This window comes from Lissotriton helveticus, chromosome 1_1, assembly GCF_964261635.1.
Source record: "Lissotriton helveticus chromosome 1_1, aLisHel1.1, whole genome shotgun sequence".
Taxonomy (NCBI): Eukaryota; Metazoa; Chordata; class Amphibia; order Caudata; family Salamandridae; genus Lissotriton; species Lissotriton helveticus.
In genome coordinates, this window is record NC_136057.1 from 1,509,576,336 (window position 1) to 1,509,590,804 (window position 14,469).

Here is a 14,469-nt window from a genome sequence, read left to right on the forward strand (position 1 = left end):
TGTTGCAGGGACTCCATCTCCCAGGAGTCCCTGCCTGACCAATAGGCAACACCTGGTCCGCTCTCCCTGTCTGCTCAGCCCACAGGTCACCTGAAGGTGTATAACCATTTGCCCTCTTCTTTTGTGTGGACACTATCCTAAACTGATTCTTTGCTGTGTGGAATCCTGGACTGGGGAAGCTGTGTGCTGAACTTTTCCTGTGATTTTGCTACCTGCTCCTCGCCGCACCTGCTTCGCGGGTGCCGCTTCGTCCATCAGAACTGTGGGCTCAGTACCTTACCGTGGTTGGAGGTGATAAGGACTGCAGAGGCTTTACCAAACACCGCATCAGGTCTGCGAGCGTTGTTGCAGGGACTCCATCTCCCAGGAGTCCCTGCCTGACCAATAGGCAACACCTGGTCCGCTCTCCCTGTTTGCTCCACCCACAGGTCACCCGATGGTGTATAACCATTTGCCTTCTTCTTTTGTGTGGACACTATCCTAAACTGACTCTTTGCCGTGTGGAACCCTGGACTGCGGAAGCTGTGTGCTGAACTTTTCCTGTGATTTTGCTACCTGCTCCTCGCCGCACCCGCTTCGCGGGTGCCGCTTCGTCCATCAGAACTGCGGGCTCAGTACCTTACCGTGGTTGGAGGTGATAAGGACTGCAGAGGCTTTACCATCACCGCATCAGGGCTGTGAGCGTTGTTGCAGGGACTCCATCTCCCAGGAGTCCCTGCCTGACCAATAGGCAACACCTGGTCCGCTCTCCCTGTTTGCTCAGCCCACAGGTCACCTGAAGGTGTATAACCATTTGCCCTCTTCTTTTGTGTGGACACTATCCTAAACTGATTCTTTGCTGTGTGGAACCCTGGACTGGGGAAGCTGTGTGCTGAACTTTTCCTGTGATTTTGCTACCTGCTCCTCGCCGCACCTGCTTCGCGGGTGCCGCTTCGTCCATCAGAACTGCGGGCTCAGTACCTTACCGTGGTTGGAGGTGATAAGGACTGCAGAGGCTTTACCAAACACCGCATCAGGTCTGCGAGCGTTGTTGCAGGGACTCCATCTCCCAGGAGTCCCTGCCTGACCAATAGGCAACACCTGGTCCGCTCTCCCTGTTTGCTCCACCCACAGGTCACCCGAAGGTGTATAACCATTTGCCTTCTTCTTTTGTGTGGACACTATCCTAAACTGACTCTTTGCCGTGTGGAACCCTGGACTGCGGAAGCTGTGTGCTGAACTTTTCCTGTGATTTTGCTACCTGCTCCTCGCCGCACCCGCTTCGCGGGTGCCGCTTCGTCCATCAGAACTGCGGGCTCAGTACCTTACCGTGGTTGGAGGTGATAAGGACTGCAGAGGCTTTACCATCACCGCATCAGGGCTGTGAGCGTTGTTGCAGGGACTCCATCTCCCAGGAGTCCCTGCCTGACCAATAGGCAACACCTGGTCCGCTCTCCCTGTTTGCTCCGCCCACAGGTCACCCAAAGGTGTATAACCATTTGCCTTCTTCTTTTGTGTGGACACTATCCTAAACTGACTCTTTGCCGTGTGGAACCCTGGACTGGGGAAGCTGTGTGCTGAACTTTTCCTGTGATTATGCTACCTGCTCCTCGCCGCACCCGCTTTGCGGGTGCCACTTTGTGGGTGCCGCTTCGTCCATCAGAACTGCGGGCTCAGTACCTTACCGTGGTTGGAGGTGATAAGGACGGTTGTATGACTAAACAACTACTTCCTGAACCACGACTTCCTAAACAACGAAAGTTTAACAACGACCTATTCCTAAGCACTACTAATTTTATAATGACTTCCTGAACTACGAAAATCCTTTTACTTGCCAATTACTATTTTTTGAGACTGTTTTCTATTAAATCATCAAGTTAATTCTGTGTCTTTCTTCGTGCTCAATACGATCATGAAAAAGTGAAAGGCTGTGATTTTCTTTTTAGTCTCATAAGTAACGAGCACAAAGACATTAATCTGAGCACCTCTGCACAAGCGCAAACAATTAAAGTAGACTTGTTAGGCTGAAATAAATCAAACATGCTTTTTTGAAAAATAAAATAGGTGAACATTGTTTAAATCATTTTAAGTAAGATTTATTTTTTTTAAATTAAAAACGAACTTCATAAACCATTATCCATAAAATATGTACATCGTGTTGCAAGAAGTAAAAGTGTTCAAACATCAAATTAAATAAACATGTATATAAACATGTATAAACACCCTTTTTAAAAACAAAATGACCTACCTTTGAATGTCAAAGAATTCAAGAAACGCTTTTCTAAATTCGTTCATCCTAGCAGAAGAAAACCAGACTACATCCCAATACTGTTTTTAAAACGTCAGCCAGGGTGCAGAGGAAACGTTAAGGCTGACATTAGAAGATTATTAATATTATTATTATTATGATTATTAGCATTACAAGATGCAAATGTCAACATTAATTTCCAAAACTACTGCGGGCAACAAAGACTGATTTTTGATTGGGCGGAAATGAGTGACGAATCACTCGAACGAAGCCCAATCGCAGTGAGCATGTGGGGAAGGAAACAAGTCCTCTGCTGGCTCTGGCTGCGGGTCAACATAAGAGTGAGCTGGTTGCCGCAGTCCTACAGTGAGGAGACCGAGGGGCGAATCATTGGGGGCCCAGCACGGAGGGCAAAGCAGCATGCTGTGTAAGTGGCCAATTCCAGCCTGCCACGACGTGCAACTCGTGGTTCCGACCTTCGTTGTTCAGCCCTTCGTTGTTAACTCTTCGTTGTTCAGATAAGTCGTAGTTCCGACATCGTGGTTAAGATTGTTTCCCTTTAAACTGTAGCGTAAACAGCACACTGCAATCGATATGCAACAGTTCACAAAAGTTTAAAACATAACAAGTTATAACAATAAAAGTAGTCACCGCTGTCATTGTTGTTAGAAAGTTGAAATGCCACAGTAACAGCCATTGAAGATCAAAATACAGGCTGAAACCCGGTTCAAACTGATCCAAAAGTAAGCATTACCATTATCCTCAGCATTGCGATTCCTAGCATTTGTTGGGGACTGTTGAGTGCAATTTGAAGTACTCCCACCAGCCTTCTTGAATGAAATGAGAAGAGTTAGTTACAGTTAGTTCACAATCAGGCAACAACATGGTTATCAAAGCAGGAAACAGTAAAGGACTGCAATTCAACATGGCGGCACGCAGAACTACATGCTTGCAGGATGGCTTTCGGTGCCCTTATGCGCCAAAACGTGCAGAACAGCCAACAACATAGAGGAAGAGCAGACGTCACAGAGGATCCATGACAGCTCGTGTCCACTTAACAAGCGCTGCGGGCAGCTCGAGCTGTATTTTTTTAATTTTGAAGAGCGGTTTAACCGGCACAAGTTGAGCGATAGTACAGACCCAAACAAAAATGAAAATAGCTCACCTGCACACAAAGTACACATTTCTGTCGAAACTCTCCAAAGGCAACAAAGCAGGGACATTAGTGTTCAAAGGTTGCAGAGAGTTCACAATGTAGAAAGTCCCAGTACTTGTAGAACAGGGAAATACTGTTGAAACGCTCAAGTGCCTCCGAATACCATCAAAGATTACTTGCACTGCATCACCACGAAGTTTCACGTTTGAGCAAAATGATCTTATGAACATGCAAATCCAAATCTGTAAGCAATAAAGGCTCCAGAAATTTGATAATCGCAGCAGGTTGTAACCCTTCAAATTCATTAAAGGTTGTCTGTAGTTGAGTCAAACTAAACACGTATAAAATCTTTAACTCAGTAGTGCCGGTAGAGAAATAAGTTTCAAATCATCCAATCCATGCAATGTCCATCGCTCAAAACATCAAATGAGTGGACAGTAAAGTAACAGGTTCAAGCCATTCAAGCCAAATACCAACGCCCAGAACTTACTTCAGTAGGCTGTCTGTTGTTGTAGACACCGGTGGTGCAATCAAGAGGTTGGGCATGAGGTTCAGCTAGTTTCTTCTGTTGCAGTATCTTTTTGTTTAAGCGTGGTTTCTTTCCTTAAATCGTCACCAGTGTAAAATACAATAAAGAAAATATCTCCTTAATTGGTGTGTCCAAGGGGTAGATTTATTGATTAAATGAAATTACAAGGTGGACAGGTACAGCTTATAATATAGATGGTAAGTTCCAATAAAAGCTTCAGTAAAGGCCCCACCGGGAGCAGCTGCCCTTCTGTTCAGCCTCCATGGTAACTGAAAGTACACTTAAACATACGCAGATAGAACTAAGGATCACATCATAGAGACAGGCTGAGCAGCTGAGTACAACAGACTAAGAAAGGACAAGAAAGAGAGAAGAGCAGGGAGAAGCAAGATACAACAATATAATATAGGTATTTTTGTGCCAATGGGGGCAGAGTGTGCGCCCCCGGGCATTTTCGGGCAATGATACGGCCCCCCGCTTTGCTGGATAGGAAGGTATGCTGATTGGCTGGCCCATTAGGAGCGCGAGCCTCAGAGTAAGAACTTTCGGTGTGGCGCACTTTGCCTGGCTACAAGGAGGTAGGGCTGCAAATGTTGGCGCTCTGTGTAGTTTTGGGAAAAAGCATTCATTGCGCTTTGTTTATGAAAATGGAATCTGCCGCTTCTGTCAGGGAAGTGTTGCGGATACTGGTGGAGGCAGGGAGGGAGGATTTAGTTGTCCCGGGGACCCTGTTAGAAGCGTGGGTCGGCATAGAGCTGAAGGGGCGCCAGGCGGCAGGGGGTGTTTCGGCGGCTGTTGTCACTTGTTTGCCTAGCGAAGGCTCGCCAACACTGTCCACAAGAGGCGGCCCCTCACAAAAAACACCTTGCTGCAAAATACATCGCTTTCTATGGCTACGCAGCTCCAGGGGTCCTCGCCTGCTCCTCGCTCCACAAGCTTTGTAAAACATAGGAGGGGCAAGACGTGCACCCGCGCAGTGCCCTCCTTTTCTGTAAACAGAAGGATTAATCTTAAAATACGAGTGGGGAAAAAGAATGCTGACTCTGGGAAAGTCTCTCTTCTTACAAATACACCACCTAGTGGCCAAACTATGCATAGGCCCAGTTTTTCTTCCAAACTCATTGAAAAAAGCAAGGACATTTGTATTTTTGGAAAAAGTAGGTTTGACAATGTTAAAATGTCAGAGGAATTGGTGCATGACAGGGGTTTATCTCCTATGGTAGCTAATGAAAAAGTACATACCATGCTATTAACGAATAGTTCTTCATAAAAAAGTGATGTTGTACATTCTTTACCTATGAAAGCCGGTTATGTATGTGGTAATTTCAATATAAATACAGGTGTGCCAAAAGTGTTCCTTCTATATCAGACATTCATAACAAGAACGATGTTGCTCAGGTTCGCAGTCCCTCTGGGCCTGTTGACCATGGACAATGGGTGTGGATACCGAAGGAAATTACTGAGGAGCACAGATTAATAAAGTTAAAGGAGGAGAGTACCATCCCAGCTGTAAATTCAGGCGTTTTGCAGCCCTAAGAGGGCGAGATACTGCCAGGCACAAGAAGGGGCAGTAAAGACATTCCAGTCAGGCTTCTAGTGTCCTGCAGCGTTAGAAATGATGAGCAGGGAGATTTTTCAGCAAAATTTACCACACTGTTGGACGAAAAAAGAGATGCGTATTTCAAAAAAGCCATTAATTGGAGGGAGTTTGACAGGGGTATCGGGGATGGGGAACAGCCAAATGGTAGCGGCAGGGGTGGTAGTGCAGGTAAAAAAGGGGTGGTAAGCAGTCGACAACCAGTGGATGATAATGAGTCATTGGAAGAGGGGGAAATATCGTATTATGAAGACATATCAGGAGGTTTTCACAAGTTTACGGGGAATAGGGGGGGTTGTACTAAAGACATCTCCAGATAGTATTTTTCACAGACCAAAGGACTTGTGGGTGCTCGATGCGGAGTCAGTGCGAGGCAGCAAAACAAAGGGACGAAGAACAGATTGTTGGCTAAAGAACAAGCACATATTAAGCCAGGTGAGGCTCAAACACAGATTCAGAAACGATTAAAAGTACATACATGTGTGGGTACTGACGGGAAGCAGAATGAGTTGGTATTACTAAATAAGCAAGATCACAAAAGTAAAGAGGGGGGTACAGCGACTGACAAGGTTAATGGACCGGTAAGTTCTGATACCATGCAAAAAGCAGAGGCTGAGGGAAAATTGCCTGGGGTGTTTAAATGCTTACCTTATATGTGTTTGTCCATGCCTTTGGGGGCCTATTTATTTTTATTTATTTTATGTGCTTCTATAGCGCCTGAATAGACCCCCGAAGGGGTATCTCCGCGCTTTGCCATACAAAAGAAACCAGCTACTCTGCCCGAAACAGTTCTAGTGGGTGGTGGGAGGGGGATGAATTAAATGCTGGAAAAAAGGTACGTTTTCAGGGTTTTTCGAAAAGACAGGTGGTCCGTACTTAGCTTTAGTGCGAGGGGAAGGGTGTTCCAAAGAACAGGCCCTGTGTATGCTAAAGCCTTGCCTCCTTGGCGAGTTTTTTTAATTTTTGGAACCTTAAGGAGCTGGAGATTGCTCGATCGTAATGAGCGGGCAGGAACATAAGGAAGGAAGGCTGTGGTGAGAAATTTCGGCCCTTTCCCCATCAGGCACTTGTGAATTGTACACAAGATTTTAAACTTGGTCCGCAGTCGCACTGGCAACCAGTGAAGTTCCATCAGTAGTGGCCGGGAGGGAGTCCTGGATGGAGCCTTCATGACTAACTTCGCGGCCGTATTCTGGACCACCTGTAGTTTGTTAAATTGGCCTTCATTAGCTGACAAAAGAAGGCCATTACAGTAGTCCAATCTACTGACGACCAGAGCCTGGACCAAGGTCTTTCTGTGGTGATCTGGGAGGAAAGGAAACACCCTTCTCAACAGAGAAATAACCCCGAAACAGGTACCAGCAACCTGATTGACGTGATCTTTGAAGGTCAGTGACTGATCAAATAGCACTCCCAGATTTCTTATGGTCTGTTTAGGAATAGGGGCAGGTCCTAGTTCAAGAGGCCACCACTCATTGGACCATAGTGTTACTGCTTCCCCATATAGTACAACCTCTGTTTTGGTCACGTTGCACTGTAAGCAGTTGTTGGCCATCCATTTGGAAACTGCCCTCATACCTTCTGCAAAAGTTCTTTGTAAAGCAGGAGAGAAGGTCTTAAAAGGGAACAGAAGTTGGGTGTCATCGGCGTAGGACACCGGTATAAACCCAAAGGATCTCACTAAGTCAGCCAGGGGGGCCACGTACACATTAAACAATGTGGGGCTTAGGCATGAGCCCTGTGGCACACCCCTGGTGAGCTCCCTAGCGATGGATTTATGGGAGCCCAATCTGATTTCTTGAGAGCGGCCCGAAAGAAAGCTCTCCATCCAGGACAGGGCCGTACCTCCCAATCCTATCTCTCTCAGACGGCAGAGAAGCAAATCGTGAGACACCGTATCGAAGGCAGCGGATAAGTCCAATAGCACCAGAATCATCGACCCTCCACTATCAAGCGTCATCCTGATGTTATTGGTGACAGCCAGTAGGGCGGATTCGGTGCTATGGTTGGGCCTAAAACCAGATTGTGAAGGGTCTAGGCCATCCGCTGTCTCGATATAGTTAGAGAAGTGGGTGTTCACGTGCTTCTCTGTTAACTTGCCGATGTAAGGCAAGAGAGAGATAGGTCGGAGGTTAGATAGATCCGTCCAGGGTAGGGTCGCCTTCTTCCGGATTGGGTTTACTACCGCAGTCTTCCATTCCATGGGGACTTGGCCTTTGGCCAGGGAGGTGTTGATAACTGCCTGGATCGAGGGGCCTAAGATGGAAATCAAAGGGGCCACCATTTTAGCAGGAAGGAGGTCGCTGGGAGAGCCTGTTTTCATATGGCCAATAAGTGTTGCCAAATTTTGATCTGTGACGGGAGGAATGACAAGCAGGGAGTTTGTGGCCTGAGTGCCGAGTTTAGCTTCGGGAATGGATGTAGTAACCCCACCTTTAGAGGTTAAAATTTTGTCATAGATCAAATTTATTTTTTCCTCGAAGAACTCAGAAATTTCGTCACAGAGTGGTTGAGAAGCATCATCGGTACTTTCAGTGGCTGTGGGTTTAATAAAATTTTGCAAAATTTTAAATAATTCACGCGGACAGTTCCCAGCCTCCTCCAGTTGTGCGGAGAAGTGGACTTTCCTGGCTAATTTTATATTTTTATAATAAGCTGACTGAGCCTCGTGAAAAGCTTTCCTGGCCTCTTCATTTTTAGATGTTCTCCATGTTTTTTCTAAGCGTCTGCATCTTTGCTTTTCTTTCCTAAGATCAGCTGTATACCATTTCTCCTGGTTGGTATGGGGGAATTGTTTGTGTAGCTTAAGGGGGGCAATGGTGTCAATAGCAGATTTCAGGGACTGGTTAAATTTCTCTAATGCAGACTCAGCAGTGTCTGCATCCGTGACAGTCGGTTGCACCCAGTATTTGTGCAAATTGGTCACTGAGATTTTATGCCATTCTCGACGAAGAATAGGCGGGGGCAGAGCTTTCTGAGGTCGTTTGATCGGTCCAGCCAGATAAAACTCAATCAAAAAATGATCTGACCAAAGGATCTTTTTTGCAGGAAGACAACGTATTTTGGTGCAGTTTGAGAATATAAGGTCGAGGGCGTGCCCACCTATGTGTGTGGCACCGTTGTTGATTATTTTAGCCCCAGGTGAGATAGGTCAGTGGTTAAATGAACAGTTTCCGGCATTTCTGGAATGTCCATGTGTATATTGAAGTCCCCGAGAAGGATAAAATCCTCCTTGGCTTTTATATGGGGAGCAAGTGTTTCCAGAAGGAGCAGGGCGAAGTCGGGATTGGGAGTGGGTGGACGGTACAAGAGGGCTCCTTTCCAGGAAGTACTTCCTAATGTGATTTTAAAAATCATGATTTCCATCGTTGGACTACATATTTTATCTAAAATAGTTGACTTAAACGTGTCCTTACATATAATCGCTAAGCCACCTCCTATTTTATTGGGCCTATCAACATGCATAATTCTGTATCCTGAGGGAACACCCAACACAACAGCAGGTGTTCTATGGGGTTTCATCCAGGTCTCAGTAAAGAAACAAAGATCAGGTTGTTCTGCATGAATAAGATCCCAAATCTGTAGTTGGTGCTTAGGCATGGAACGCACATTTAAAAGGAGACATTTAAGTTCTGGGGGAGTTGTAGTGACAGTGGCTTTGTCGCAAATGCTATTTCCTGTCGAGTCTGACTGGAAACGACATTGGAGGCAAGAAAAGCTCCCTTCAAGCTGTTTATAATGCAACCGTGTATCACACTTCACCCTTGGCTGTAACAGTCGGAGGGTTTGGGGTGCGTAAGTGACAAGGTTAATACCTTTGATTTCGGGAATCATCGTGGGGTCGCCTTATAGCCTCTGTGCCTCTGTCTGCCTCGTCCTGTCGCGGACGGGCGCAGACGGGCAGCTCTTTGGCTGGTCTTCGGCATCGCTTTGGCGATGCTGCGCGCGATCGCTGCGCGCTCTCAAGGGGCGATGGCTAAATAGGCCCTCCAGATAGGTGCACTAGAGCGCTAACCGCTCGTGGAGTGTCCCGGCAGGAAGTGACTGGCTCTCCCTGGCCCGCCCTCCGCGCAACGGTACTGGTTACCGCGTCGGAACGGGGCGGGTCAGGAGAAAAGACGAGCACAGGCTTCCTTTAGGTAGGTAAATATCGTTCCCCTCCTCCTTGTACTCAAGAAAAGGGCTGTGAGGTTTTAATCACCCCAGTGTCAATATGTGCGTGGTGTAAATGGTATGCGTGTCACAGAGTATCAGTGCTCAATTAAAAACATCGTTAGTGATTCAACAGATGTATTTTAAAAAACGAGTATTAATAAAAGACAGGCAATTCACTTTTACACCCACCACAAGTAGAATATGCACGGGGCACAATCGCGGTAGCTTGAATGGCTAAGCGGCGTAGAGACTCTGCCACCGTCTCACGCAAGCAAGACCACAAAGGACGGGATATGGAAAGGGGAGTTCATTGATGTTTTCAAGCTCCTTCACAGGGAGATACAAGCGAAAGAAGGATCAAAAGAGGAGGCTTGGGAACTATCAAAGAGGCAGAGCGTACCAACTAATATAGACTCATGGACTTCTGCTTTTCTCATTTTCGCTAGTGCATACTTCGAAAAATTCCCAGACAGATCAGTATCACTTTTTAAGTATTTAGATACAATTAGGAAGGCAGTAACAGAATTTGTGGGCTATGCCTGGTTGCACTATGATGAGGAGTTTAGGGCCAGATTAGTCTTGATGCCTGAAAAACCATGGGGGGAGGTCGATAACGAGCTTTGGATACAATGTATGTGCCCCCAAAGGCCCCCCCATCCAGTAACATGGCCAGTGGTTTAGAGGTTCCTTACCCACCCTTTCAGAGTAGACCCACCCTGGGGGGGGGGTGGGTACATGGAACAGACCTCAAACAATTGTCTCTGGTGCATGCTGGAATTTCAACAAAGGGTATTGTATTAAAAACCCTCGCAAATACAAACATGAATGCTCAAGGTGCGGGGTAAGCATGCAATCACACAATGTTTCGGGGAACAGGCTTATTGGGGAAGTGGTTTTCCAGGTAGAGGAAGAGGTTTTACGCTGCAGTCTGGTAACAAGGGCTTCCACTCCAATCAGGGTGGACACTGTATGTAACTCGTTACAGTTCTATCCGGATGCACAAGAAGCTGCTTTGTTAGAATGGGGTTTCAATTAGGCTACCAAGGACCCCGATGTCCCAGATTTGCGCAAAATTTAAAATCCGCAAATGCATTTCCACACATAGCCAGGAAAAAACTGATGACGGAACCACAGGAAGGAAGGATGGCAGGTCCTTTCAATTTTTGTCCTCTAGAAAATCATCCTGTGGCACCGTTGGGCATAGTCCCGAAGAAAGCTGAAGGCGAATTCAGGATGATTCAACAACTATCATGGCCTCAAGGTTATTCGGTCAATGATTTCATTGCTAAAGAGGACTCCATGGTACAATTTGCATCAGTGGATTCAGCTTTGGCTATGATTAGAAACACCAGGGAGAAATCGGAGTTAGCCAAATGTGATATCAGGTCTGCTTTCAGGCTATTGCCAGTTCACCCCTCTGATTTCTCCCTGTTGGGAATCTTTTTTGAAGGACAATATTTTGTGGACAAGACCCTTCCTATGGGCTGTGCTATTTCATGCAGATTATTTAAAGCATTCAGCTCCTTTCTTCAGTGGTGTTTTTCTTTCCGTACAGGGCATATGGGAATTTTACACTACCTTGATGATTTTCTCTTCATGGGCAAAGCCAGTTCCCAACAATGCGAAGTGGCTTTCCAAAAGTTCAAAGGTTTTGCGCAGGATATGGGAGTACCATTAGCAGAGGATAAAACAGAAGGCCCCAGTTGTTGTCTCACATATCCTGGGATTGAGATAGATAATATTAGGATGCAGGCTAGGCTCCCTCAGAAGAAGATAGCAGAAATAACCAGGCTATTGGAACACGCATATACCGTCGATAAATTAACTTTATTGGAAGCACAATGTTTGCTAGGTCATCTGAATTTTGCCTGTAAAGTCATACGAGCAGGCAGGTCTTTTTGCAGGTGTTTGGGCTTTTATATGTCAGGGTTGAAGCTTCCGCACCACAGAATCAGGGTCACAGCGCACATGCAAGCGTTTTTCGAAGTATGGTCTACTTTTTTATCAGATTTTAATGGCATAACACTTGTCATTGGACGAAGATTTCATTTGGCAAATGCAACTTTTTTTCTGACGCTTCTGGTGCCCACGGTTTCGGACTTTTTTGGGAGGGAAAGTGGTGTGCAGAGAAGTGGCCGGATAAATGAGTTGCCGAAAAGAAGAGTATAGCCTTTTTGGAATTTTTTCCACTGATAGTGGCTCTAGCTGTCTGGGGTCTAGACTGGCTAACAGAACAGTGTTATTCAATGTTGATAACAAGACAGTGGTTGACCTAGTCAACGGTCAGAGGGCAAAAGACATACAGATGCTACAGTTGCTGCAAACTTTTATGTTAGGATATTTAAAGTTTAACATTGTATTCAAGGTTAAACACATTGCAGGAATAGCAAAAACTATCGCGGATGCCCTATCTCGTTTTCAGTGGGAGAGATTCCGTGGTTTGGCGTCTGGAGCAGATGTACGGAAGACTCAGACACCCAGCGAGATATGGAATTTGATGATATGAATGCTTACCAACTCATCAAGAATTCCTTAGCAAAAATCACCAAGTTGGCTTTCAGAAGAGCTTGGCTGGAGTTTTTAGACTCAGGTGCAACGTATAGATTTTACAGTAGAAGGGGTTTGCAACAGCGCAGGGAAGATGTAGTTAAGTTTATGTTGTAATCTCTTATATAGTGTTATCCCTTTAATTAATGTGTTATGGTCGCATGCCACTGCATGCGACATGTTTCTTTTCAATGGCACTCTACATTCCACATGCTGGTGGAACTGTTATGTTTGGCACTCAGTGTTCAGTTGAAGCTGGACTCTGATGCAAGAAGTTGTTCTGTCGTGCTGCTAATAAAGAGGCTTCATTTTCATCTTATTTGAGCATTATTTCAACATATTTTGGCGACGAGGGACACCACTGTGCAGCACGGGATTCAGTGGTGATTGAACCCATCTTTTAAACTATTTGGAGAATACTTGGTATGTAATTTCTATTTTCACGTACTTTGATTGTACCTGCGGCAGTAAACTAGTATATATGTGTTCTGATTGCACCAGCGGCTGTAAAATTCACGGAATTTTAAAGACCTTTATGCCTATTTTACAATTTTCATCACTTTTTCACGTTGCTTCACTTTTAACCTGAGTGAAATACTTATTTGGAGTTGATGTGTCTACCCACTCGCTACGATATTTTTGTTCCTGCTTTTAACTGTTCTCATTTGTGGCGATTACGGGCTTGAACACTTTCCGAGTTATCGTTTTAAAAATAAACAAACTAATACCTTTGTACCAACGTTCTTCGATCTTTCTGCTGCCTAGCTCTCCTGCTGTCGAAACGTTATGACGTTATGACGTGCTAACGCTGGCCTCATCATCACGTCAATCACGTCACACGCATGGCAGCCATTTTGTGAGTGTTAATTTGGTTGTCATAGCAACGCAACGCAATACTTTTCTTCCGACTTTCTTCCAATTATCCTGAAGGAATATTCACTCGTTTTCAAACAAATTTGATACCATATTGAACGGAAGTAAGTACTTTACACTTCAAATAACCATGATGATAATATTTTTTTAAATTTTATTTTAAACACGAAGAGAAAGACATTTTCTGAATATTAGTTATACAGCATTCTACTGTCCTTGGTACAGTTATTCATTTTATTTTCAAGTTTATTACATTACTTTGTCTACATTATTCATTAAATATGCAATTTGATCCACCTGCCAAATTTTTACAAACTAAGGGTGATCCACCCATGCTGTGGACAAGGTGGAAATAAGAGTTCATGACCTATATGAAAGCTATCGATGGTGAGAGAATGGGCTCTGAAAGTATTCTTCTGCATTGTCTTGGCTCTGAAGGTCAGGTTATTTTTAGGTCTTTACCTCAAATATCTACGCCTAGTGAAGGAGGAGGTGATTCAATGAATGTTTATACAGAAGCTTTAGCAAGACTTGAGAAAAGATTCAAACCAAATGTTAGCATTGCCCTCAACCGTTTCAAATTCTACACTAGAAAACAAAAGGACGACGAATCTTTTGATGACTTTCTAACATCTTTAAGATCTTTAAGTTTACATTGCAACTTTGGAATGATGGCAGATGAGATGATACGAGATCAGATTATTGTGCATGTCAAATGTAAAAAAATACAAGATAAACTTTGGGTTATGGGTGATCCAAATTTGACTGAAACGATTGCTATTGCCAAAGCACAAGAACAATCTGATTTATGGATGAATACCATCAGAAAAAACACAGAGAAGAAAGTTTCTGAAGAAGAAATTTGTGTCATAAAAAGTAAACAGGATAAAGATAACAAACAGGTTTCTCTTCAATCTTCAGCAAGATACAATTCTTTTAACCTAGACAATTTAATACACCAAAACTCAACGATTCTAGTAATGTTCAAGGAATGTGTTTTAGATGTGGAAATAGATCTCATTATGCTACTTTTCCTGGTTGTCCTGCACTAAAGAGAGAATGCAATTTTTGTAAGAGAATAGGTCATTTTAGCAACATGTGTAGAGACAAACGTACTCAAGGTTACAATAAGGGTTCTATTTCTCTATTATCAGAAGAAAATGTAAATGTGATTAATGAGTTTGACTATAAAGTCAATAAGGGTTTCGTAGTATCAATTTTAGACGAACAAGCGATGTTACATTTTAAGTCACCGAGTTGTATTTTCAAGGTATGTGAATGTGAGGTGTCTTTAATGGTGGATTCGGGTTCACCATGGACCATCATAACACAAGAATACTTTAGTAATACGTTAGCTAATTCTAAAATGTTGAATGAATTGAGAG